The sequence below is a fragment of the Eumetopias jubatus genome, unplaced genomic scaffold (genome assembly GCF_037043125.1).
Source record: "Eumetopias jubatus isolate StellerSeaLion01/CBP00866 unplaced genomic scaffold, mEumJub1_p1.0 scaffold_2, whole genome shotgun sequence".
Classification (NCBI taxonomy): domain Eukaryota; kingdom Metazoa; phylum Chordata; class Mammalia; order Carnivora; family Otariidae; genus Eumetopias; species Eumetopias jubatus.
In genome coordinates, this window is record NW_028274808.1 from 105769881 (window position 1) to 105797566 (window position 27686).

Sequence of the window (27686 nt, forward strand, 5' to 3'; positions counted from 1 at the left end):
ATATGTTGTATGAATACAGCAATAAATTTGTATACAATTTGGAGCATTTGATACATTTGTTTATCTTCAGAATACTTGATACATTCAAATAAAACAATTTTCTCTTTCTAAAATCAATAAAAAGTCAAAAACATGGAAATTCAATGCTTGCATGCAAAATACTTACAAATATAATAAATAGGTAACAAAAAGAAAAGCATAATTAGCATAAACGATAATTATGTACACTCCAAACCACTCTGCTGAATGACTAAGGGAGAGAAAAAATTATTTCTTCTCATCACAATGTATTGTTAAAGGTGATGCTGTTATAAAGACTGAAACCACAGGGGCACAATGTCAAGAAATGACTTTGTCTAAACCCTAGCATCATTTCTTACAGGCTGATACTTATGGGCAGAAGGATCAGGGCATGAATGTATCATCCTCTAGTCATCCGGCAAGAAGGCATACTTGGGCCAGGACTCAGATGAATGCACTGTCAGGCTTTGTTCCTTGTAAAGGACTTCATCCTCGGCTCTCGCATTTATATGGGGTGAACTTAATATTCGCTCTGCCAGTAAAGAACAGATTGTTTTCTTGGCTCCAACTGTTTACAGAGATAGTAGGAACCAGTTTCTGAGAAGAAGCTGGAATTTTGTGTAACCCCTCCCCCTTGGTTCTGTGGAAAACAGAGTTCAGGGCAGCTAATCTTAATGGGATGGAAGTCTCAGTTCCTATTTTTATATTTTCCAGGCGATCTGAAGAGATCTCCCTGAAACATTCACCATGTGCAATCCTACCTTCCCCATACTTAGTACAATGTAGGTTTATTTTTTGCTTCAGTAAAGATCCAGCCAGCAGGGACACATGTGTATGGAAACGCTGATATATTCAACCTTCATATTCAATATTCATATGCTAATACTTAACATCAAGGAGGGTATTGCTAGTTTGCCTAAGGAAAGGGACATGGCTTCAGTGAATAGTTAGACAGTTTGTGCCACAGTATAAGTAAGATAGTCATTACAAAGTAGTTTTATTTCTTTCTCAGATTTTTCTCATTTCAAATTGGTTTTTGAGACATTTCCTTGAAGCATAACAGTGTCTTACCCAACAGAATTTCCTTAACCTAAGTGCTAGAAAAGTGGTAAATTTGAGTGATGATGTTATTCATTGGGAAGAAGTGTTTGCACATATGACATTTTATGTGCATCTGGTGTCCTTTGAAACTAAAACACTTAACACAAGATCTTTTTATCCCCTAAAGAGTAGCATTTCTAGTTAAATTCAAATTATAGACTATTTTGTATAATTATCTTTAAAATCCACATTAGTATGAAAAGCAAATTTCAGTTGATAGTTTGCTGGGGACACCTAAGCTTAGACCTATTCTATATAAGAAATGACACAAACAAAATTTTATTTTAGAGCCTGAAACTTTTAGAAAGACTTTTGTTCTTAAATAATGTGTGGAGTTTTTGAAACAATAAAAATCATGCTGTAATTTTTTATAACGCTACTTAAACAATAGCAACAAAAGTACAATTTAAAAAGAAATACATAATGAGAAAACTGTTTACAACTAACAATAACATATAGGAAATCAAGAAAGATGTTCATCTTAAATTTAATTATATAGACTGCTTGACAAAAAGTATAGTTCATACACTATAAAGTTATCCACTTAAGTTTGCATCATCATGTTCCTTAGTGATCAAAAATTATTTCTGTAACTTATTACTTCTAGAAAGATGGGAATTTTAATTTTGATGGGTAAGATGGATATTTGTAGTTAAAAAGAAATTTAAAGAAATATGCACTTCAATATCCTAAAAAGTAAAAGGCATAATAGGTAAATTTGCCACTTGAAATCTCTGCTTTAAAATAGTTGAAAAGCAGGGCGCCTGGGTGGCTCAGTGTTAAGAGTCTGCCTTCAGCTCAGGTCATGATCCCAGGATCCTGGGATTGTGTCCCAACGTCAGGCTCCCTGCTCAGCTGGGGGTGGGGTCTACTCCTCTTTCTCCCTCTGCCCCTCCCCTGGCTTGTGCTCTCTCTCTCACTCACTCTCTCTCAAATAAATAAATAAATAAATAAATAAAATCTTTAAAAGACTAAAATAAAATGGTTGAAAAGCTAATATCAGAGGTTTTCAAAATTCAAAACATCTCAGAGAAATGTAATTTAGGGGAGAGAGAAGAAGAAAAAACTGGAGAGAGCCAGAATCACAGCATACTTGCAGTTCTCATTTAAAGATTTCTTTTTTCCCCAGCAAAGAAATTTCAAGTTTTCCAAACATCCCAAGCAGACATCTAATGAGGGAGGGGAGATATCTGGAAACCTTGGCTGAGTTTCGTTATTTAGCAGGCATGGGTGGAGTATTATAAATTTAGTCATGCTGTTAAAAGCATTTGTCTAACAATGATTCTGCTCTAAATAGTACTCTGTATTCTTCTCAATAAAGCTTTACATTTCATAACTGCATATCTGCTCCATATGTAACTCCATGTATTAAGATGACAAATAATAGGCTGCTGAGGAATGGCGCTACTGCTATTAGTCTGACTTGAAAAACATGATTAAGGGGATAATGAATAGAATGCTCAGAGGGTTCATGCCTAAGTAGTGGGGAACAATTAGCACTCAGCAAAATGAGGTTCTAGTCTTGCCAAGCAAATATTAAAAGCAAGACCCCAAAACATTAAATAGTTTTTGTAATTTAACTGCATACTACAATATTAAAAAAACATCAAAAATATAGGAATTTAAAAATTCCCAACAATGTAAGTTTCATGATATCTAGCATGCAATAAAAATTGCTAAATATGCAAAGAAATAGGATAATATAATTCATGATGTGGAGGAAATAAGTCAAATTGAAATTGACCCAGAATAACACAAATGTTGAAATTAGTGTAAAGGAAAATAAAAGATATTATAACAGTATTCCATATGTAGCAAAAGTTAAATAGAGACATATATTTTCAAGCTATAAAAACAAACTTATTCTCAGACCATACTTTTGTTCTTATACCAAATCTAGTACCTGAAATCTGTTTTGATGCATGAGAAACATTTTATTCAAAGTCTATGCTTACAGAAGAATGTTATTGTCAGAATTTTTGCACTTTATCCAGAACAATCTAGAATAAGATAGGTGCAAATATGATACATATATAGTTGTACCTTGATCCTCTGGATATCTAATGAATTCGATTTTATTCTCTAATTCTTAATACAAATTTAAATAGAAAATTTCACAACTTCATACACATGAACAATAAATGCATCAAAATGAAATTATTCTTGGCATCATACCATATTATTTCTTGTGTTGCAAGTGATTTTTCCCATATTGCATTTTATTGATTGCTTGTCAAATATTTTCAATTTTCAGAAAGTTTTTTTCACACTTACTTTGGTATTACATATGGCTGAAAATAAATGTCCTCTTATAACTGGATAGACCTTCAATTACTAAAGGTGCTGTAATGTTACTGCTCTTATAAATGTGTAATTCATTACTGCAGGGAATGAAAAACCCATCTGTCCATGTTAATAATCTCCAATGATGGCTGCCTGATGAATACTTCCCAACTCTACTCATTGTGTTGTAATATGTTAAGTATCAAGAAAACAACTTTAAAATATTTTCTGATTCCAGGAACACATAGAGCTTCCACAAATAGCTCATATTTGAATAAACAACCAATACAAATAAATTTTTAGTTAACTGAAATACTTTTAATGTTTTTTTCTTTTTAGTTTGAAATGTCATAAATATAAAAGGAGAAAAAATAATGATTCTTTTTATTTTTTTAATAAAAAAATACTGAGCTCTATTAATGCATCCAGAATGATTTTGAATTTGTTTATGCAAACTAAAATGCTCTTCTTTCAGGTATCATTGTACACATCTGGAGATTTTATGAGTATCATAGGTTCTTTTCCTATTTCAGTCATGAAGGTACAGACACTTAGAGATGGTAAATGTATTTTCAAAACTATATGGCTGGTAGATGATATACTAAAGATTTGCATTTACTTTATTTGATTTTCCTTGCAATATTTTCTTTAGTGTAACAGCTTATCACATCATAATCAGATGACTAAAATCTAATTTGTCTTTTGAGGTAACAAAAAATTAAAAATAAAATTTAAATTTTTAATTTTGGTGAGGGCTGTGGGTAAAACATCATGAACTTTGAGATGTTATAGTTACCCATAGCAAATTATTTGAGTCACTTACTATCTGAGTGAGACATTCTACTCAGTGTTGCTTAGAGTGACTTACCATTTCGAGGAATAACAACAAACAGCAACAAAATATAAGCTTTAGAAAAGGTTTCCAGAAAGGAAAAAAATACATGAATTAAGACACCTGCTCAATATGCACTATATTCTTTAGTAATATAATTGCAGATTAGAAAAGTTTATGAGAATATGTAAGAATAAAGTGAGTATAATTTGATAAATAACACTCTACAATAGAAATATATTTCACTGAAGAGTGTTATATAATGGAATTAACAATCAAGTTGTTTGTGTCAAAAAAATAAGGAGGAATGGAATCATGAGCTGTAAGAAATAGACCTGGTGAAACATCTGATGAAGCCACTCTGACTAGAATGGAAGGAAGAACAGACAGGGCTGGCGCTTCAGGGGGGACGGGAGAGGGGAAGAATAACAGAAGAAAAGAAGTCATGAAAACATCAGTGGAACTATTTACAATCAAACTATGTGGGAAAATGAAAGAAAGTACTTGAGAGCATATTTTGGTTTGCTGATGAGAAAACCTCTGTCATGGACACTGTTATGCAATATAAACTTACTGGTAATATTTTCAAAATAATGTATTTGCTTTAGTTAATGCAGAGTTGAAGGGAAGTAAGAATCTTTTCACATTATAGATTATTTAATGGTATTAATAAATTTATATAAGTTATTTTCATGGCTAATTCCTTTGTATCCAAACATATAAGCAGAGATAACAAGCAAAATAGATCTCTCTTCTGTCTCGTGTGTGTGTGTGTGTGTGTGTGCGCGTGTGTGTGTGTGTATGAAAATATGAGAAAAGAATGCTCATTTTCTTTTACTTAATAAATATGCAAAAAGTTGTAATTGAAACTAACATTAAAGTATAACCCACACTATGTCATAGTGAACAACAAAATAGTAGTAATGGTGAAAAGAGATAACAGGAGAATCAGAACTGAGATTCTATACATGATCTTGTATTTCCTTCTTAGAGAAAATCCTATGTCTTTTGAGATTTAGGTTCTGTTTGTGCTTTGCTTTATGTGTGTTTTGTTTTGTTTTTAAGATGAGGAATCACTGCAAATACTTAGCCTGAATTTTTTCAAAGGATGATTCCTTGTGAAAATAGTGTGATGAATGGGACCCAGCCTCTATGATAAATACACATGCATGATATTTTACACCACACTTTCCCTTATCTACAATGAAAACCTGAAATCTTCAGTCAATGAAGGTGTTATTAATGATGTTCTATGTCTATTTGCTATTTCTGTCATCTTGGTTATGAAAGACAAAGTGAGAGAAAGTAAGAAAGACAGAAACACAGACATGCACACACTCATATACGCACACAAATGGAAAAATTGAGATATAGTGAGATTATCTAAAACCAGGTATATTTGACCAGATTCTGAGAAATAAAGATAGAAAATTAATCTCACAAACAAGAAATATATATGGTATTCATAATATATTTTATATTCATATTATATGTAATTATAATTCTAAAAGATGAAATTCTAAAAGATGCCATTACATTGCTTTTTTTTTTACATTGCTTTTTAGAGACAAAAAATAATAATCTTCCTGAAGATTGGACATATTGTGCCCATTGAAAATTTGACTCTAACTGAAACCCAACCTCAATTTCTTTCCTTTCTTCCCCAATATTCTATGGCAAATTTCTCACCATAATTTCTGAATTCTCGTATCCATTCACAATATATAACTTTGTGGTACTGTTTTAACTTTCTAGAATAAACATCCATCATTTATTTTCCTTTCAAACATCTACTTACCTCTCCAGACTGAGATTATCTGTCATTTCTTTCTCATAATCAGCTTCCACAACCAGATTTTATGTTAAGTGTATTTACCATAATTAAAAAAATACAAAATAATACAACATATAATATCTGTCACTATCACATTTTAAATTTATCTCATTCTCCACTACTTCTACATTCAAATCTATTCCTTTCTCCTCTTGCCTCAGCATCAGCTTACTTAATCAATTGCCTTGTTCCAGTCAAGCTAATTTTATTCAATGTTCAGGGCATTTCATGGTCTTTATTGCCTGGGATTTAGCTCACTCAGCTATTTTCTCTACTTCAAATTCTTTTTATTTTTTTTTAAATCTATCTCACATTGATTCCTCTACCTCTTATCTACCTCTTACCCCATCATCTAGTTCTTACATAAATGCCAATTTTCTCCAGGAAGTGTTGGTATATTCTCTCTCCTCTCACATAATTCTGAAAAAAAAAAAAAGTTTCCTTGTGATCATATTCTATTGTAATTGCTTGTCTCAGAGCCCAATGCCCCCAACTAGACTCTTAACACTTGTAAAATGTGTCTTCCAAATTGTTCACTATTCTGTACTGACTTCCTAGCACTGTGCCTGACCTAATTATATTTGCTAACTACATCTTATAGAAAGGCTTCCGTATACACATACACCAGTTCACTAATACAAAAATGACTTATGAAATTAAATAACAGAAGCAATTGGTATTTTAGGAAATCATTTACATATACATGTCTTAGAACCTGGGTTTGGATCCTAGGTCCACCGTATATACCATTTAATGTTCGGGAACTTATTTATTTAAATGGTATAATTATATTATCAACATTATAGAATATTTTATTTTATTATTTTTTAAAGATTTTATTTATTTATTTGAGAGATAGAGAGCATGTGCACGTGAGCAGGGGGAGGGATAGAGGGGGAGGGACAGAGGGGGAGGGAGAGAGAATCTCTCTGGTAGATACACAAAAGTCTGGTAGATACACAAAAATGGTAAATTATTATGATTATATACTAAACAATAATATGGGCATAAAAAGATTTAAAATTACAGTTCTAAGATTTTCTGGAGCTCAAAATTAAATAAAGGAAAAAGAGGTACATGAAGAACAAATCTTATGTAAACAATATTGCAGTACTATACAAAGATATAAATTACATTCTATATAAAATTAAGAGGAATTCAAGAAGATTCTTTGGACATGGCAGAGTTGGCACATTTTCAAAAAGTATATGCAAAAAAAACCTATGTACATGTCAATTTTATATGTTAATTATACCTCTAAAGCTGAAATTGGAAGAAAAAGAAATACAGAATGTCTAACATACTTGTGGAAGTGAGATTGCAAGTGAAGTGACATGCTTAAATTAAGACCAGGAACCCCCAAAAGTTCATATAATACCCAAGGGAGGCATAGCCCACACATGGTGAACTGGGCACAGGGTAGAATGATGGAGACATATCTGATTTAATATGGATAGATAAGAACAAACTGTAGAAGGTTTACAAGGCTAGGCTGAGGAGTGAAACTTTCATTCTGCATTCCATGGTATGTCTATAAAATTTTGATCAAGTAAGTAACATATTCTGTTACATATCCGTAACTCATAAATATTACAATGGAAAAAGTCAGTAAGAAACCAAATTTTCTTAAAATGATATTTGATGTATTTTTAATTCTAAGTAATTCTTGTTAATTCTTTTCACCATTAACATAGATTTGAATCTGAAGTTTATTTGGTCAGAGAGATAGCAGAAGAATGCAATCTAGAAAAAAAGCAGTTCAATTTGGATAAGAAATGTGATGATTAATAATAACATTTCTGATTTGCAGAAGTTTTGCTTTTCCTCCCAAAAAGCATGGACTGGAAAATTTAGTAAGAGCATGATGGACTAGATCATAAAATTGAAAACTCAATCTAGAGAGTAGAGAACGGAAGAGGAATTTTCCAACCATGAAACCAATGAACTCATTAAACCATAAGATATGGAAAGATAAGATGTTAGGATGTCACCTGTATCCCTGAGGAATTACTCAATTATCTAGACATTTGAGCCTTGTGGAGTAAGACATGGGTGCAAGTCAACAGAGCCAGAATTTGAATATGGGCCAATCTTCTTGAATTCCTCTTGTTTTAATTTTATATAGAATGTAATTTATATCTTTGTATAGTACTGCAATATTGTTTACATAAGATTTGTTCTTCATGTACCTCTTTTTCCTTTATTTAATTTTGAGCTCCAGAAAATCTTAGAACTGTAATTTTAAATCTTTTTATGCCCATATTATTGTTTAGTATATAATCATAATAATTTACCATTTTTGTGTATCTACCAGACTTTCTTTCTAAATGATTGCCATGTATTATCTCATTTTAATCTTTAAAATATCCTTACGATGTTGATGGGTCCCTGGGTGGCTCAGTCGGTTAAGCGACTGGCTCTTGGTTTCAGCTCAAGTCACGATCTCAGGATGTCATGGAATCCAGACCCTGTAGGACTCCACGCTGCATGCAAAGTCTGCTGGAGATTCTCTCTCCCTCCCCCTCTGTCCCTCCCCCTCTATCCCTCCCCCTGCTCACGTGCACATGCTCTCTATCTCTCAAATAAATAAATGGACTATGGAGCAGAACAGGTTGGCAAGTGGTGTTAAAGGCACCGCAGACCCCAGGGGCCTACAGAGGCAGGTAGAGACATGTTTGAGTGTGCAGGAAGATGTTTGGATTTCAAAAGATCAGGGCACAGATTAAGAGGTCCTCATGACTCTAGCCCATGGCAGGGCCAAAGACATCAGTTCTGGGTTCTGCTACACAACAAAAAGCCAGCTGAGACAAGCACCATCAATATAGAGTCTGGTAAAAACCTGACATGAGGCAAAAGAGAAACGTTTGAAAACTTCAGTGCCCAAATGCAACCCAAGTAAAAATGAAGGACATGGATATTTTTGGAAAAGGACTATGTCTAGAAACAGAAGAAACAGACCAGCAGTTGTAAATTTTTATTAGTTTTGTTTATTTTCTTGGAGAAATTGGGGTCTCAAGTACAAGTTTATCATTATTATTATTCATACATATGTACATTTATTTATTTTTATAATTTCGTGAATTTTTCCAGCTTTATTGAGATATAATTTATATATAACATTCTATAAGTTTAAGGTTTACAAAATGTTGATTTGATACACTTACATACTGCAAAATGATTATGACTAAGAGTTAGCTAACACCTGCATCATGTCACATAGTTACCATTTCTCTTCTTAGGATCTAGTTTAACCAACTTTCAAGAATAAAATGCAGTATTATTAAGTATAATCACTATACTGTACATTAGATCTCCAATACTTATTGATCTTCTAACTGGATGTTTGTACTCTGTGACCAACATCTCCCCTTTTTCCTCACCTGCCACCCCTGGTAACTGCCAAGTGTTCTTATAGATACTTAAGGGAAGCTTCATTTAAATATAGCTGAGTTGTAAGGTATAAATTGTAAGCCTGTAAAATAAGATTATCATGATCATCTGTAGATTATATTGACCATACGTAGTAATGGGAAACAATGAAAATCTAAGTGAGTGACAGAAAACAACTTCCCCTCCTTATCCCTGCAGTCTAATTGGAAATTTCTCCTGCTACAAACTGGGTTGTCTGGGTCTGGAATGCTGGTAGGGAAGGGATCACAAAGAGGATACAAGTGGGCTAGGACTCCTTGGTGTTTGTGCGAGGTCTGAAGGCCAGAGAATTCTATATACAACATTGCACCATCATGGAAGATGCAGCATCCTTGCTTTGATTTTTTTTTTTTTTTTTTGCATTGGTAAGGAAATACTTTACTAGAAAAAAAGTACTTTTTAAGTTTTTATCTAGTTAGTTTTATTTAGTTAATTAACATACAGTGTAATATAGGTTTCAGGTATACAATATAGTGGTTCAACACTTCCACATATTTTCTTTTTGAATTAACCCAAAATAACTTTGTTTTGTTTTTTTTACAGAAAATAATATCCTTTTGTTTGTTTGTTTAAATTATTTTTTTAGTTCCTTTTTTTAATTTTTTATTATCTTCCAGTTAGTTAACCTACAGTGCAATATTAGTTTCAGGTATACAATTAAGTGATTCAACACTTGCATACAAGACCTGGTGCTCATCACAATACCAGCACTCCTTAATCCTCATCATCTATTTCACCCATTCCCCCCACGCACTTCCCCTTTGATAACCACAGTGTGTTCTCTATAGTTAAGAGTCTGTTTCTTGGCTTTCCTCTCTCTCTCTCTCTCTCTTTCTCTTTTTTCTTACCCTATGCTCATTTGTTTTGTTTCTTAAATTCCACATATGAGTGAAATTATATGGTATTTGTCTTTCCCTGACTGACTTACTTTGCTTAGCATTATACTCCCTTTTCCCATTTATGTCATTGCAAATGGCAAAATTTCATTCTTCTTTTTATGTCTGAGTAACATTCCATTGTATATATACCACACCTTCTTAATCCATTCATCAGTCAATGGACATTTGAGCTATTTCCATAATTTGGCTATTGTAGATAATGCTGCTATAAATATTTGGGTGCATGTATCCCTTTGATTAGTATTTTGTATTCTTTGGGTAAATACCTAGCAAAAGACCTCAAATAGCCAAAGCAACCTTGAAAAAGAAAAGTAAAGCTGGAGGCATCACCATTCTGGACTTCAAGTTGTATTACAAAACTGTAGTCATCAAAACGGTATGGTACTGGCACAAAAATAGACACACAGACACACACCCATTAAAAGATTAATGGAACAGAGTAGAAAATCCAGAAATAAACCCATAGCTGTATGGCCAACTCATCTTCCACAGAGCAGGAGAGAATATCAAATGGGAAAAAGACAGTCTCTTCAACAAATGGTGTTGGGAAAACTGGACAGCAACATGCAAAAGAATGAAACTGGACCACTCTTTTACACTGAACACAAAAACAAATTCAAAATGTATGAAAGACCTAAATGTGATACAGGAAACCATTAAAATCCTAGATGAGAGCATGAGCAGCAACCTCTTTGACATTGGCTATAGCAACTTCTTGCTAGATATATCTCCTGAGGCAAGAGAAATGAAAGGAAAAATAAACTATTGAGACTTTATCAAAATAAAAAGCTTCTGCACATCAAAGGAAACAATCAAAAAACTAAAATGTGGACTAGAGAATGGGAGAAGATATTTGTAAATAACATATCTGGTAAAGGGTTAGTATCCAAAATATATAAAGAACATATAAAACTCAACACCCCAAAAATGAATAATCCAAATATAAAATGGTTAGAAGACATAAATAGAAATTTTTCCAAAGAAGACTTACAGATGGCCTACAGACACATGAAAACACTATATGTGCAACACTATATGAAAAGATTATGCTCAACATCATTCATCATCAGGGAAATACAAAACAAAACCACGATGAGATACCACCTCACACCTGTCAGAATGTTTAAAATTAACAACACAAGAAATAACAGCTGTTAGTGAGAATATGGAAAAAGGGGAACCCTCCTACACTGTTGGTGGGAATGCAAGCTGGTGCAGCCATGCTGGAAAAACAGTATGGAGATTCCTCAAAAAGTTAAAAATAGAACTACCCTACAATCAAGCAATTGCACTACTAGGTATTTACCTAGAGAATAATATTCTTTTTGTGTCCCCATGTGCCTGTGTATTCATCACATCTCATTTATCTTTCATTGTGTAATTGTCATCTATGCTCATAGTATCTGTTTATGCACATCATAACAAGATTTTCTCAAAGTCAATATCAGTAGTGTATCCTACAAAATTTTCCATTTTTTTTTATTTTTAATTCTATAGCCTCTACTGTTATTTAGGTTAAAACATCTGTGTTACTCCAGATAAAAACATTTACACTTATGTATTCTAACACTGTATTGTTTTGTGTTAGAATTACATAGATAATGAAAAAAATACCAGTCTTTTTCTGTTATGGACCTGTCTTAATGGTCTAAATTGCCCCACACCAGACCTCATCCTTCTCAAAACATGCCAATTCATTTAACTACCTATATTAAATAATTATATGTAGAAAACCCTATAAAATTAAATCTGAATTTAAAATTAAAAAAAATAAAATGTGAGGGGCGCCTGGGTGGCTCAGTCGTTAAGCGTCTGCCTTCAGCTCATGTCATGATCCCAGGGTCCCGGGATCAAGCCCCACATCAGGCTCCCTGCTCGTCAGGAAGCCTGCTTCTCCCTCTCCCACTTCCCCCCCACCCTGCTTGTGTTCCCTCTCTCGCTGCATCTCTCTCTGTCAAATAAATAAAAAATAAATAGATAAATAAAATAAAATGTGAGCATGTGCTTTGCATTATCATATGCATTTACATTTAGAATAAGCTCTATAGACCACAGAAATTATATTTATGTAATGAAGAATATATCGAAGGTTGGCAAAGCTATAACATATTTAATAATCAGTGGAAAAAATGAAAACTCCAGCGTGGAAAAATAAGATAAGCAAAGAAAAAGGTAATTCAGTAAAGAATAAAGTACCGTTAAGCAAATGCAAAAACTCAAGTTTACTGGCAATACTTTAATAGAATGCAGGTTCTCTTTCTGTTCAGATTTCTTCCCATTATATTTTATTATCACATCTGTAATTGTTCTATCTGCTTGTGGTGAGAAGTAATAAACTCAGTACCAAGGAATGTTCATATATGATTTTTAAGTTTTTTTTTTACTCTTTTAGAAAATTATTTTAATACAGCAAAGAAATATTTACTAGCTGTTAGGAAATGTTGGTTCATATGCAGTAAGCAATCTACTATAAATCATGGAATTCAAAAGTCTATGCAGTTTCTTAAGTTATTAAGAAAGAGAATATTTTTCTACAAAGTATTAATATTAAAATAATTAACTGGTTCATCTATATATTTTTATACAGTGAAGAAAATTTTTTGTGTTGTAATATTCTCCTGCACAAAATTGTTACATTCATATAATTACACACTTAGTCAATCTTATCATAATGCATAAACCACTAAAATTAAATTATATGTGTATTAATTGTTAATGTCATATATCAAGTTCATATTTTAAGTGTAAAGTACAGTGCTATCTTTTGAAGAAGTCAGAAAATTCTGTATTGATGTCTTATTTTATTTATATGCATAAAATTAAAGCAAATAATTATCTTCTTTAATGCAAATGCATGTACATAGTAAGTTGCTGCTCTTTATTATTTTTCAGTGTTTTTGAGCTAATTATTCTACTGTGCCAAGAATACTAACAGTTAAAATATTAAACATAAAAATAACCGTATATATACAGTCAATATTCTCTTTCAAGGAATGATCAATTTTTTTAAAATAATATTATAACATATTTACATTCAGTGACTCAAAATACGATTGATACCAAGGTTTTCAGAAGATGACCCATATAATCACGTATCAAAGTTGACTCTTACATGTAGTTATTTCGAGCATCTTTAGGTACTTAACATCCCAAACTAGCTTTTAAAAAATTATCGTAACATATATTTTTAAAAGGAACATTTACAATGTCTTTATATGAACATGTTTATTAGTATAATACTTAACACATACATATTTTATAAGAAGTATCCTAAGTATCTAAACATTTCTCCAATATTCTTTCCATCACAGAAAACTTATTTCTAGTATTAGCCAGTCATTATGTTTAAACAGTATCTTTCTTAGTCATGTAATTATCCATATATCCACACAGAGCTAGACAGCTATACAGTGAGAAGAAATAGTGCAAAGAGTGGACACAGTGCTTTGCACAAGACCAGTAATATATCATGGAAAGCCCTGTACGTCCTGGAAAAAAATGAATACTGAATTTAAGGAGGGCATTGAATCTTTAACTTAGAAAATTATTGATCACTAGGGTGCCTGGATGGCACAGTTGGTTAAGTGTAGGACTTGGGATTTCAGCTCAAGTCATGATCTCAGGATCCTGAGCTTTGAGCCCCGGGTCTCTCTCCCTCTGCCCCTCTCTGCCTCACTCTCTCTCTCAAATAAATAAATAAATCTTAAAAAAAAAAGAAAATCGTTGATCACTCAGTAGTAATTTATTAAAAAGTTGTGTTCACTGGAATTTAGTGATGAGAGCTAAACTAATGAGAGGAAAGGTAGAAGAGAATTTAGATTCCCCTCCTGAAAACTCGTCTCTAGTAAATGCATCACTGCACTCCTTCACCTGAAGCTGGAAACCCCGTTCTAACATGAAAATAGTTGGAGAAAAGAAGTAAATTATGTAGGTATGAGGAGTAGAACATAAGGAAATATAATGTTAGGTAGTACAAAGCTGACGGAAATCATAAAATGAAGAGCTCCTCATAGTTCCTTAGAATGTATTTAAAAGCACGCTATCATTCTTCCCTAATTAAAACAGGATGTAGGAAATATTTATATTAGAACATTTAAAATCATCAGCTGCTAATTTGCATAAAACATAGAATAGAAAAGGTCATATATGGCATCACTTCTGATTTTCCGTACCTTGATACATAAGTAAAATTTTCATTAGAATTAGAAAATGAAAGGCAGAGCCCATTTAACACTTAAACCCTATTAAATAAGACAAAAAATTTTATCAAACCAAAAGGATTTCGTATAGCTTTACTAAAAAAAATATATATGAATATAAAACTAAACCCAGGACTGCAACCAATTTCTCATGACAAAATCCCCAATATACATGGCTGGTATCTACAATTTACTGGGATTTGAGATATGGCAGGAAAGTCCCGAGGGCTGCTATCAGGAGACCTGCATTTTAGGTCCAACATCAACACATATGAGCTGTAAACTTCAGCAAACTGTAGAGACTCTCAGTTCCTCTCTTGCTTTATCAAAACTAGTAATAAGTTCAGCAAGCTTGGGTTCCTGTGAGGATGGAATAAGATAACATATGTGAAGTTTTAATTTCATAATATTTTCATTTTCTCATCTTTCAATAGTAGTTCTTACCTCATAGAGTGTCATGAAGATTCCTAAATAGCTATTATTGTAGATTTAAGCATTATACCAAGTGGCTTGTATTGCATGCTTACTCTAGTCTAGATGCTGGATTCAATGTTGTATGCATTATATCATTCAACCTTCACGATAACTCTATGAGCTCAATACCATATTTCCAATATTTAGAGTTGAAAAAGTACGTGTAATGTCTCCAAGTTTTAATAGCTAATGAGCCTCAATTTCAAATATATTGGACACAAAAGACTGTACTTTTAACTATGGCTCTATATTGAGATAATACGAATGATCCAATGAGCAAAATTATGTAGAAATATCCTCTCCACCACTCCATAAAAAATATGCCCTTCCTAAATTAATCCCTAGATATTTGTTATACAGAACCTGTAAATGGGCAAGTCAATCTATAAATAAAGAGCTGGGAGAGAAGAAAGAAGAAAGAAGAAAGTAGATGCTAAGTGGACTGAAGGTGAATAGGCATTGGCAAGGGGAGGTTCAAGAGAAAGGAATGTTTGGGGAATTAGGCAGAAGTTTCTGGGGTTAGGACCTGGATCCCATATAACACCCTAGAAAAGAGATTTCTTTGTTGTTGCCGTGAGGCTGTTAAATGTGGCTTCTTAAATTAAATATACTCATATACTGAATTATGCTGGTCAGGACTTTAAATAGATTATATTTCAGGAAGTATCCTCAGAATTTGTATTCTAAATTAGAGCACACAGCCATGGGCTAAATTAAGTCATTCTTGTAGTCCTATAATTCTAAATCAGGAACATTTTTATTGTTTTCTTCTTCCCTTCCCTTCCTCCCTTCCCTCCTTCCTTTCTTTCCAAATTCCTCAGTCATTCCATCTAAATCAGTATTATTAGAGTGTTGCAAGATTGTAGTAAATAAACAGGAACAGATTTATTCAAAACATGATAAATATTGCAGTGATACTAAAAAACACTAACCAAACAATTAGGGAGACATTACTAAAGTTGGAATTGTAATTCATAGAAGAATAGCCTTTTCAAAGTTTTATGTGCTCTTTAGAGAACCAAATCGAGGCAGCACTCTGTAAGTTCACTAAATTAAACACATCAAGAAAGAAGTTTTATGAAGTGGCAACCTGGAAATTAGTTTTAATTACCACTTTCGCATAAGAAATTATTTTTCCTTTTGGATATTGAGCATGATAGATGCCAATTCCGAAATAAAATACTACTGCTCAGCTTTTCCAGCTGTGACTTCCAGGTCATGTTCTGTTTAACAACTTAAAAATTCAGGATTTTAAAACACTGACCATCATTTTTTTTTTTTTTTTTTTTAATGTGGGAAGTGCTGCACCTGCAGTTTCTATCATACAAATTCTACAAGGAAAATCAAGGTCAGATGGGGAGGATTGCTGCCTTGTATGTGGGAGTTTTTCAGATCTGGCCTCAAAAGACATTTCTGTATAGGATGGGACCATTTTTCTAGAATCAGCATATGACAAGGTGCATGGTGACTGCAATTCATATGCCAAATTCCGAGTCATAATGAAGCAACACCAAGAAAGTCTGTAAAGTCTATTACTGTAAGTAACAGTTTGGGGGAGAGAGACAGTGGTACATACTTAATCTGGGATCCATGGTTCTATGAGGGTCCCGTATATGAGATTAAAGTTTCCATGAACCCTAGAATTTAGATGAAATTCTTTCTTTTTTTTTTTTTAAATATTTGATTTATTTATTTGACACAGAGAGAGTATAAGCAGGGGGAGCAGCAGGCAAAGGGAGAGGGAGAAGCAGACTCCCCACTGAGCAGGGAGCCCGAAGCAGGGCTCAATCCCAGGTCCCCGGGATCATGATCTGAGCCAAAAGCTGATACTTAACCGAATGAGCCACTCAGGCTCCCTTAGATGAAATTTTCTGTGGAAGTGCATATATGCATTTGGGAGGGTACTTTTTCAGAGAAATATATAATCAAATATGTTTTTAAGAAATACTGGTGGCTCAAAGAAATACTGGTGGCTCAAAAAGACATTCTCTTTGTATAGGTTTGATATTCAGTAAATAATATTAGATTTTTAAATTTCCAAGAAGACCCAGATACTGTGTATGTGAAATCCATGTATCTTATCAGACTAAAAAGAACAAAAATATGAATCTGTGGCCATTAGTGAAATTTGTGTTCAACATACTGGGGCAGACATAGAAAGCTGAAATAAAACAGGTACAAATTGGCCTAATGAAGATGGACTCCTGCTGAGAATGGGCTGAAAGCTGCAGCGGAGCAAACCACCCAGGCTCAGTCAGGTGACACACAGATGCAGCTTCAGACTGGTTTGGAGACTGTGCCCTAAATTTTCTTGCAGTGATTTGAGGTGAATTCTAATTGGGTCCATTGCAGTCATTTGCTCATCCTCTGGTGTTCCTTAGACAGCAAGATAGGTGAGATTAAGCAAGAATATTTGAAGGATAGGAATATCTTTGTGTGTCTCCAATTGCAGGAAAAGGAGAGAACGAGTGGGCTTTTGCCTGGAAGCCCCTTTCACGTTTCCACACTAAAGACATTAGTGAATCTTGATTAGGGAAGTAATTAATGCCGAATTATTTCCTAATGATGATTAATGCTGCCCTATTTCCTTCCTCCAAACATGTCCACCTTTCAGTCCCAAGATTTGGAAGATTATCTGATTTAGCTGGGATGAGTTACACACATTTTGTGTAGACAAAGGAGCAAATGTAAGCAATGGAATGCAAATAAAAGGAGGTACTTAGGGTGCATTTAAATATTGCAAATAGCTTATTGGCATATACAAAGATAGATCAGGTTATATGATCATATAACATTTACTGATGTGGGCATTGTATGAAGCTTCCCTCTATCATGAGATACAGTTAATTCTACCCCCCAAAAAATAAATACAAGAAAGAAAATAAATCCTATAATCTCCAATCTATTTTTTCTTCTTGAGTTAAATATGAAGATACATCACCTGGATCACTGCAAAGAACCCCCTTCTGTGTCACAGAAAATGTAGTCAAAAGTGATCCATATGCACAAGACTTCAATAAACTTACGTTTAAAAAATTTAGAGAAATGGGTGAAGGGGGTCAGAAAGCATGATAAACAAATAAATAAAAATTAAAAAATAAAACATATCTCTCACACCATATTTACATACATTCATGGGGATCTTACCCACGTAGTCACTCAATACGTATTTAATGAAAGAATAAAGAAACACCATTAAAAAAGAAGAGAACAAAAAAAGTTAAAAAATAAATGTAATTGATAACTAAAAAAGGAGAAAAAAAACTTAGCACAGTATCTGGCAATTGTATCAGATAAATGGTAGTCATTCTTTCCCCCAAGTCACCTAACACCAAGTCCAGATTCTATAATAAATCCCTTCTTACTCTCTCTTACTGAGTTACCTTACAGTTCCTCATGGAGTGTGATCTCTATTGCTGCACGTATTATTATTATCATTTTTACAGGTATGTTTCTGGTTGTCTTTAGTGAATGAAAAGACACAGTTATATCACAGTCTTTACAAGTTTTCTTCTGACTATCAAAAGTATGTGGTGGATCAGTAAATCTTTCCTTGAACACTCATACTACATTCATATATTCAATACAACAAAAGTCACACTGTATTTTAATTCTTCATTTGAATGTTCACCTTTCCACTAGACTAAATCTATTCAAACAAAGCCAATATCTTTTTATTCTTCCATCCTCAGAAACTACCAGGAACAGTGTAATCACTCTTACACGGTTTATAGCTGAAGGAATGTTCTTGAATTACCTCTCAAGATTTCCATTTTGAGTCACTAAAAGTTATGTGCTAGAGAAAGTGTGGTAACAAAAGATTACTTTAGAGAACAATGACAGAATATAAGATATTTGGTATTATTCATTCATTTTCCTGTAAGCGTAGTCTGTTGCTCGTACTTTTCTGATGTTAAAATGTGCGTTCCTTGAGAAAATAATATTGAATTTTATTTATTTTTAAAGATTTTATTTATTTGAGAGAGGGAGTGAGAGAGAGAGAAAGAGAGAGCAAGAGGTGGGGGAGCAGAGGGAAAGGGAGAAGCAGACTCCCCACTGATCAGGGAGCCAGATTCAGGGCTTGACTCAGGGCTGGATCCAGGACTCTGGGATCATGACCTGAGCTGAAGGAAGACGCTTAACTGACTGAGCCACCCAGGCGCCCCTGAATTTTAAATGTATAATATACCCATATGAAAAGGACGACTTTTTATGGTGTGTGTGTATGGGTAGAGAGAAAGAGACAGACATAGAGAAAAAGAGGGAGAGAGAGAGAGAGAGAAGGGCAGAGAGAAGGGTTAAATAGGAAGACATTGAAACTGGAACCAAGAACTCAGTAAAATAACAGTGACTGACTAGGAGGTTGCGAGAAAGACAGCTGAGGGTGAAGGTTTTAATTCCATATGCAGACCACGTGGGAGTTTAAACAAAGGCCACGGGGAGTTAGAAAATAAGTACTACAATAAATGGATGTTTTTGGGAAAGAGGAAATTTCTGCCAAGGCAAGGAATTTGGGGTGAATCCTGTAAAGAACATGAGGATACATGATTTATTTTCTTTTGGTCACCATAGAATGAATCTTCCGAGTACAAGAGAGACGATGGTGATGTGAAGGTCAGGATTGGGATAAATCAATAGATCAAATTTAACCAATATAGTAATTACAGTATTTGAAAGAACATATCACTGGAGAATATTTTATTTGTGGGTAAGATGGTGGAGATTAATGGAATAGTGCAATCAATGAGTGTTAATGTTTCATCTGCATAAACATACGGCCAGATAATGTTGAAGAACAGATGTGATTAACAAGCCTGCAATGTCTGCTAATGGTGGCAAATAGAATCATAATGCAAAGTGTTCTTTATTTTCCCCGAAGGAATTTCTCCCCAGATGGTTTAGATGGGTTTCAAAATAGATCTTAAAATTAACTCATGCTGATATAAATCGCAATACTTTTTAAGTTCTCATTTAGATAATATCATCTATTGCCAACCTTTACTAAGAAAAATGTTCAAATGGTATGCCTTGTTTATTTTTATTTACCTACTACAATCTAGAAAACTATTTAGAAAAACTAGATATTTAAGTATGACACATTTATGTCAACACAAATTCATAACTACTAATGCTGATCTTATATACTTTGACAATTAACCTGTGAATATTATTTTATCTTATTTTTCTTCATATTGCTACATCAAAGAAGTTGGTCTGAAAAATTAGATACCACATTGTATGACATTCATGAAAAGGGAAACATGTAGAGATAGTAAACATTGGGCTGGGGCTGGGGTGGGGAGAGGTGAATAGGTAAAATAGAATTTTTTAGAACAATAAAAGTATTGTGTTTGATACATAATGGTGAGTAAAAGACATTATTTTTCAAAACCCACAGAATTTTGTAGCACGAGGAGTGAACCTTAACATATGAAAATTAAAAAGAAATTAAGTAGTAGGGGATCCAAGAAGGGAGGTTAGAAATATTAAATGAGTTTCACTGGGCTAAAATGAAGGTGTCAGCAGGGCTTTGCTCTTTCCAGAGGCTTGAGGGGAAAAATCCATTCCCCCATTTTTCAGCATCTAGAAACTACTTGAATTTCTTGGTTCATGGCCTCTCTTTTGAAATTCAAAGCCAGAAGTGTAGCATCTTTCAATCACTCTCTGACTCCGACCCTTCTACCAATTTCTTATTAGGACTCATTGTATTAGTCCACTCTGTTTATCCAGGATAATGTCTGCATGTCAAGATCTTTTACTTCATCACATTTTCAAAGCCTTTTGCCACATAAGGTAACATAGTCACAGGTCTCACAAATTAGAACATGGACATCTTTGAAGTGGCCTTTATTCTGTTTACCATAGTTAATAAAATATGTAAGTCAGATCTGGCAAAATATTAAAATTAAATAAAATAGGGCGCCTGGGTGGCTCAGTTGGTTAAGCGACTGCCTTCGGCTCAGGTCATGATCCCGGAGTCTCGGAATCGAGTCCCACATCGGGCTCCCTGCTCAGTAAGGGAGCCTGCTTCTCTCTCTGACCCTCCCCCCTCTCATGTATCTCTCTCTCTCTCATTCTCTCTCTCTCAAATAAATAAATAAATCTTTAAAAAATTTAAATAAAGTAGAGGAATATACTCATGGGTATTCATGATAATACTATCTTTTCAAATATTTGGAATATACTATAATAATTATTAGGTAAATAAAAAATTAGACTCTGGTTGTATTAGAAAACAATTCTTGGATGCTATGCATCTGCATAGCCTAGACCTTCTGAGCAAAGGGTACTGAAAAATGCTTGCATAACAGACAGTATTAGAACCTAGAGATAGTTTATCTAAATAGAAATAATATCGCTAAGATATCTTCAAGATAGAGAGCCACAGAATGATTTGGAAATGTAAAATCCTCTTCTTCCCATCCTTGGAAATATTTGCTTAACATTCCAGTGTAATAAACCTAGCAGTGCTTTCTCCCTGTCCATTAGAGAACATTTGTTTAATGAGGGATCTTTCTCTTTGGAGGGAAGGTTGGACAGATATCCCTGTCTTCCCATTATGAGCTCTAGATCTCGTAATTTTGGGGATTGGTGAACATTTGGCTTTCATTGTGTTGTTCTTTGGGGAGATGGGAAGTAGCAAACCAGTGCAAGCTGTGAGATAACATTTCAAATCCTTCAGTTTCAAAGTTAGCATTTAGGTCTCCATCATTAGTCATAGGTATTATCTTTGTTGCATTTTCTTGCCAGGCAATGACAAATAAAGATCCTCTTTCTGCTTTGTTATTCCACAGAGACATTTTTATTCCTCAGAATTGCATATTTTTAACTGTGTATAGACATTTACATATAGAAAAACATGTCTTAAATGGTCATAAAAATAATAAAACATGATTAGTGTTGGGATAGTGGAAGTTCATATGTTGTGTGTAGTTGCAATCACTTTAGATAGTTTTTAACAGACCATGAACTCCCAGTTTTCTATCTGCACCTAAACTTTTGTTCCTCACACAAAGTTAAAAACCTTAGTGAGATTTCTGGTTTGTTAGAAAGCAGGTCAGTCAGTTCTCTACCCAGCCAGTTACTTACAATTTAGAATATATATATTTAAAAGTCCTCAGACATTACAAAATCTAAAAATAAACTAAAATAAAAATGGAGCTGTATTTAGGCTTCAGAAATAACTCTGAATAGAATATTTTTCAGCTTAACCCCAAATATGGTCAAGTTCACATTGCAATTCCTCTATTTTCATTAATATTAACATTATGTTCTCTTTGTGTATCTATCATCTATCATCTATCTATCTACCTATCTATATCTATCTATATCTAATGTGAGTGTATCTTTTTATCTCTATTTCAAAATTGTCATTAATTTTATTTGTTTTATTTGTTAAAGATTTTACTTCTTTGAGAGAGAGAGCGGGAGTAGCAGAGGGAGAGGGAGAAACAGACAACCCGCTGAGCAGGGAGCCCGATGCAGGGCTCGATTCCAGGACCCTGAGATCATGACCTGAGCTGAAGGCAGATGCTTAACTGATTGAGCCACCCAGGCACCCTTAATTTTGCTTCAGGCATGTTATATATTTTGAAATGCTATATAAATTTAGATTGATATTTTAATTTTTTTAAAAAGAGATGAGTGACAATCTTTTTTTTTTAAGAGAGAGAGAGAGAGCGTGAGTGGGGAGCTGCAGAGGGAAAGAGAGAGAGAAACCCAAGCAGGCTCCATGCTCAGTGCAAAGCCCAACACGGGGCTCAGTCCTATCACCCTGAGATTATGACCTGAGCTGAAACCAAGAGTCTGCCGCTTAAACAACTGAGCCACCCAGGTGCCCCACATTTTTAATATACATTCATCATAACTACTTCTTATAGTATCCCATTTCTCTACCTTCATTACTACTTGATTTCTTCAAACTCGATAACATTTATCCTAATAAATAGCAACATTCTCCATCTGGTATCCCAGCTTCTAGTTTTAACTTGTTAAATTTAATTCCCACCTAGTTACCAGAATAATCTTTTTAAAGAAACAAGTGTTATCATTTAATCTCTTCACTAAAATAATTATAGGCTCACAAGATAAAGTTCAAGGTCTTTTTCTTTATACACAAAAAATGGCACCTATCTATAACTCAAGCTTAGTTGTTTCTCCTAACTGCTTCAGTAAAAACAGCAAAATATTGCTTATAAATTTTCCTTTATTGATGGTGTTTTCTTTTCTTCGCTCTTATTTGTGGCAGTTCATGTGACTAGACAACATTCTCTTGTTTCTGTTTCTAGAAAGTGCAGTTCAATTCATCTGTCATGTCTTTTTCTACTGCCACAGTCACCCAAATATTATCTGTCACTAGAATCTAAACTCTTTGAAGAAGAGAAAGTTCATTTGATCTTGGGTATCTTAACACATACACAAATATATACACAAGACTGTATAGATATAAACATATAAACATACATATAATATACGTAAATGTATGTACACATACAAAATATATATGCATTATATATATATATATATATACATTTATGTAGTGAAAAAAACATAAGATCAATTATACAGTCTATTTGAAATGAGAAATTTCCTTTTCAAAATCTTTTTTCCCTTTTAAGGTATTCTTAAAACAAAAAATTTCATACTATTTGAAAGAAACATTTTATTAAAGTTATAAAGTCTGATGTTATAATTTATACTGACTTCAACCTAAATTATTTATTTTTATTTTTTAATTTTTAAAAAATTCTTTAAAATAGTAACTATTTCTTGTCAGTAGTGTCTCAAAAACAACAGGAAAATTCAATATGCAGTCACTAGGTATCTTAATATATTATGCAAAGTCAAGAATATTTTAGAATAAGAAAGAGACTTCCAAAGAATAAAATAGTATATTGTATAGTTTAATTATAATTTAAATTTTTTTCTGTAAAAAATGGCAATTTATTTAATAATTTTATATTTTATGTAAGCAAAGAATATATTTTTTTCTGAAAATATAAGCCATGTATTTTGTTTTCAATTCAGTGTTGTAAATGGCCCTTTCACCTCCAAATTAGAATAATTACATTTATTTATTAATATGACAAATAGATCCTCCCATTTTTCTGCATCAGCCTCGAGTTCATTTGTTAGCATTACAATCATAGAATGATTGAAAATTTACTGTTTCATATATGCCCATGAATGGTCAGACTCACCTATATGAAAACATAAGTCAGAGTAATTTTAACAATTTTTAAAAGGGAAATCAATTAATTATTCTTTTCACATTGTCAGGTTTTCTCCCATCTGTGCAAAAAATGAATTGGTGTCTTAAATCTAGAGGCAGCCAAAAATACAAGCCCACATATAACATCCTCCTTATGCAAATAGTGCATCTGCTGCTGTATGAGCAGGCCAAAGACTATTTCCAACTAGACTTATACACCCACAAAACTGAGGATTAAATCAATCAAAACCATATTCTACTAGAAATATAAAAAAAATCTTAATATATTCATGCAATATAATTATGTACAACTGGCTTATGAAGTGTTTTAATTACCCAGCACATCTGAATGCCAACTCATATTTTGACTACCAATAACCAATTGTCCACAAAAAATAACTTTTCCTCTGCATTTCTATTAGTAGAATTTTTATTTTTTTAAAAAAATGTTTCAACATATTAAATACATTAACATTTTTTTCTCTTCTAAACATACTAAAACCTTTCCATTACTTAACTACCTAATTTGGAAATTAAATCAAGGGTAGCAAAATATGAGATTTTTCTTATATTTAAATATTTTATAGAACTAATTTATCCTTTTTGAATGAAGAAAATTTTTGGTTATAGATGTACTGTGCTTTATTTTAATTTTTTAAACATTTAAATAAAGTTCAAGATGTAAATGCAAATAATATTTCATTGTTTTAAAATGTATTTTACATAGGTTATCAAAAATAAGTCTTACAACCACTGTATGAAGAAAATAGATTCATTTACTTTTTTTGTTTTACCACTTGGCAAATGGCAAACACGCTCTTTCAGTAAATGATGTAGTTTAAGTGAAAATGAAGTTTCCTGAATTCAGAAACAATAACTTAAACTATGCTGTATGAAGCCACTAGGTTTGTTCAACTTTGTTTGTAAATTTGTTTATGTGCTGACTTAATAACTACAAATTAGTTAATGTCTATTAGTTAACAATAAGTAATTATTTTAAATTATTCATATAATAAATTATTCATAGGAGAAAAAGATTTTAGTGCTTACTTTGGTCATGGACATTGTTCAGTAACAAACTATGTTAATGATCACTAGATTATATAATTTACAAAAATTTCATTTTTGTTGACTTCCCCTTAAAAGTGATTTATATTTTATCTCTTCAAATTTATGACTACTTACTACAATTGTTCTTTACCTAAGAGCATAACACTTTTACACCAATAACTGACAAGACTCAATAGAAGTACAGCAATTAAAAATATTATACTTTGTAATAAAAAAATATATATACACTTTTGAAAAATAGAGGTGTGATTTTCCCCTCCATCTTAAACTAGGATATACAGCCATATTTTATCTCCAACATTCAAAATCACTTCTCTAATTTAAATTGCAAGTAAATAGTAAAAACATGTTTCTACACATGCCAAACATTTTTAACTATTTTTTCTCATGTTTATAATTTTTACATTTTAATTTTATATACTTACCTTTTACACAGATAAAAATTTTCAGGCTTCAACATTTGAAAGTTGCACAATAATATACCATAGAAAGTCTTGCTCCAGGTTATGTTCCCCAGATATTTCATTGCATAGAGGCAACCAAATTCATTAGGTTTTCTAACAATAGAAATTTGAAAATATATTATACATATCCAAGACAATATATTTATTTCCTTTCCTCCCTCTTAATATACAAATGGCCTATAGTAGTTACAGTTTGAGAATATTTTGCTTTTTTTAAAATTTTTATATTGTTATGTTAATCACCATATATTACATCATTAGTTTTTGATGTAATGTCCCATGATTCATTGTTTGTGCATAACAGCCAGTGCTCCATGCAGAACGTGCCCTCTTTAATACCCATCACAGGGTAACCCATCCCCCCACCCCATGCCCTCTAGAACCCTGAATTTGTTTTTCAGTCTATCGCCTCTCATGGTTCATCTCCCCCTCTGATTTACCCCCCTTCATTCTTCTCCTCCTGCTATCTACTTTTTTTTTCTTAACATATATTGCATTATTTGTTTCAGCGGTACAGATCTGTGATTCAACAGTCTTGCACAATTCACAGCGCTCACCATAGCACACCCTCCCGAATATCTATCACCCAGCCACCCCATCCCTCCCACACCCCCACCACTCCGGCAATCCTCAGTTTGTTTCCTGAGATTAAGAATTCCTCATAACAGTGAGGTCATATGATATATGTCTTTCTCTGATTGACTTATTTCACTCAGCATAACACCTTCCAGTTCTATCCATGTCGTTGCAAATGGCAAGATCTCATTCCTTTTGATGGCTGCATAATATTCCATTGTGTATATATACCACCTCTTCTTTATCCATTTATCTGTCGATGGACATCTTGGCTCTTTCCACAGTTTGGCTATTGTGGACATTGCTGCTATAAACATTGGGGTGCATGTACCCCTTCGGATCCCTACATTTGTATCTTTGTGGTAAATACCCGGTAGTGAAATTGCTGGACGGCATGGTAGTTCTATTTCAACTGTTTGAGGACCTACATACTGTTTCCAGAGTGGTTGCACCAGCTTGCATTCCCACCAACAGCGTAGGAGGGTTCCCCTTTCTCCGCTTCCCCGCCACCATCTGTCGTTTCCTGAGTTGTTAATTTTAGCCATTCTGACTGGTATGAGGTGGTATCTCATTGATGTTTTGATTTGGATTTCCCTGATGTCGAGCGATGTTGAGCACTTTTTCATGTGTCTGTTGGCCATTTTGGATGTCTTCTTTGGAAAAATGTCTGTTCATGTCTTCTGCCCATTTCTTGATTGGATTATTTGTTCTTTGGGTGTTGAGTTTGATAAGTTCTTTATAGATTTTGGATGCTAGCCCTTTATCTGATATGTCATTTACAAATATTTTCTCCCATTCTGTCGGTTGTCTTTTGGTTTTGTGGACTGTTTCTTTTGCTGTGCAAAAGCTTTTTACCTTGATGAAATCCCAATAATTCATTTTTGCCCTTGCTTCCGTTGCCTTTGGCGATGTTTCTAGGAAGAAGTTGCTGCGGCTGAGGTCAAAAAGGTTTCTGCCTGTGTTCTCCTTTAGGATTTTGATGGACTACTGTTTCACATCTAGGTCTTTCAACCATTTGTAGTCTATTTTTGTATGTGGTGTAAGGAATTGGTCGAGTTTCATTCTTCTGCATGTGGCTGTCCAATTTCCCCAACACCATTTGTTGAAGAGACTGTCTTTTTTCCATTGGACATTCTTTCCTGCTTTGTCAAAGATGAGTTGACAATAGAGTTGAGGGTCCATTTCTGGGCTCTCGATTCTGTTCCATTGATCTATGTGTCTGTTTTTGTGTCAGTACCATATTGTCTTCATAATGACAGCTTTGTAATAGAGCTGGAAGTCCGGAGTTTTGA